At 38.6% G+C, this 1,512-nt stretch overlaps 1 protein-coding gene across 2 annotated transcripts in view; it reads left to right on the forward strand.

Annotated features, from left to right (window-relative positions):
• rubcnl (rubicon like autophagy enhancer) overlaps positions 1-1,512 on the forward strand; it is a 47,032-nt gene that overhangs the window by 7,326 nt on the left and 38,194 nt on the right. The window lies entirely within an intron of this gene.

Raw genomic sequence — 1,512 nt, forward strand, 5'->3', positions numbered from 1 at the left:
GCGCTATATAAATACAGCACATTTACATTTACATTTACCCGCTCAAATATTCCTTTTTCAGTTTTCAATTCAATTCAATTTTATTTATAGTATCAATTCGTAACAAGGGTTAACTCGAGACACTTTAAAGATAGAGTAGGTCTAGACCACTCTATAATTTACAACTAGAGCAGGTTTAGACCACTCTATAATTTACAGATAGGTCTAGACCACTCCATAATTTACAGATAGAGGAGGTCTAGACCACTCTATAATTTACAGATAGAGTAGGTCTAGACAACTCTATAATTTCCAGATAGAGGAGATCTAGACCACCCTATAATTTACAGATAGAGCAGGTCTAGTCTAGTCTATAATTTACAGAGAGAGCAGGTCTAGACCACTCTATAATTTACAGATAGAGCAGGTCTAGACCATTCTATAACATACAGATAGAGCAGGTCTAGACCATTCTATAACATACAGATAGAGCAGGTCTAGACCACTTTATAATTTACAAATAGAGCAGGTCTAGACCACTCTATAATTTACAGATAAAGCAGGTCTAGACCACTCTATAATTTACAGATAGAGTAGAGTAGGTCTAGACCACTCTATAATTTACAGATAGAGTAGAGTATGTCTAGACCACTCTATAATTTACAGATAGAGTAGAGTAGGTCTAGACCAATCTATAATTTACAGATAGAGCAGGTCTAGACCACTCTATAATTTACAGATAGAGCAGGTCTAGACCACTCTGTAATTTACAGATAGAGTAGGTCTAGACCACTCTATAATTTACAGATAGAGTAGAGTAGGTCTAGGCCACTCTATACTTTACAGATAGAGTAGAGTAGGTCTAGACCAATCTATAATTTACAGATAGAGCAGGTCTAGACCACTCTGTAATTTACAGATAGAGTAGGTCTAGACCACTCTATAATTTACAGATAGAGTAGAGTAGGTCTAACAGTGGCAAAAACAGTCACAGTAAAAGAAATGGAACAGTGACTAGAAATAGTATTTAGTAGTAGTTTATGGGGTAGCAGGGCACTGCACGGCAGTACAAGGCATTACAAGACGTAGCAGGACCACAACAACAGCTGCAACCATGATAATTGCGGTGACATCTGCTTTTTCTTTTCCTCCGGGTAAATACGGTTGTGTTGCTTAGTGGGTATATGGGAGTAAAGTGTGTGGTACATTGTATGCACGCTCAAATTAGCTGGGCGTTATGGGTATTTGACTATAAAGTGTATAATGGAGAACAAACAATATAGTGCACTATTACCGTGATAGGGAACGGTTTTCCAACACAAAAAAAATCTAGTTGTCAATAACGATACCACTGAAAGTACAATGTACTGGATACCGGAAAACAGAACCATAGCGACAGCTATGGATGTCGAGCTGCACCAATCACAGCAGTGTACCTGATGCAGGCGGGCCAGAGTCAAGCTGAACAGTTGACAACGACTTGATGGGGCTCTGAATACGTCACCCTGTGTGTTTTTGTGATTGGTCGTAGTG

This window comes from Etheostoma spectabile, chromosome 4, assembly GCF_008692095.1.
Source record: "Etheostoma spectabile isolate EspeVRDwgs_2016 chromosome 4, UIUC_Espe_1.0, whole genome shotgun sequence".
NCBI lineage: Eukaryota > Metazoa > Chordata > Actinopteri > Perciformes > Percidae > Etheostoma > Etheostoma spectabile.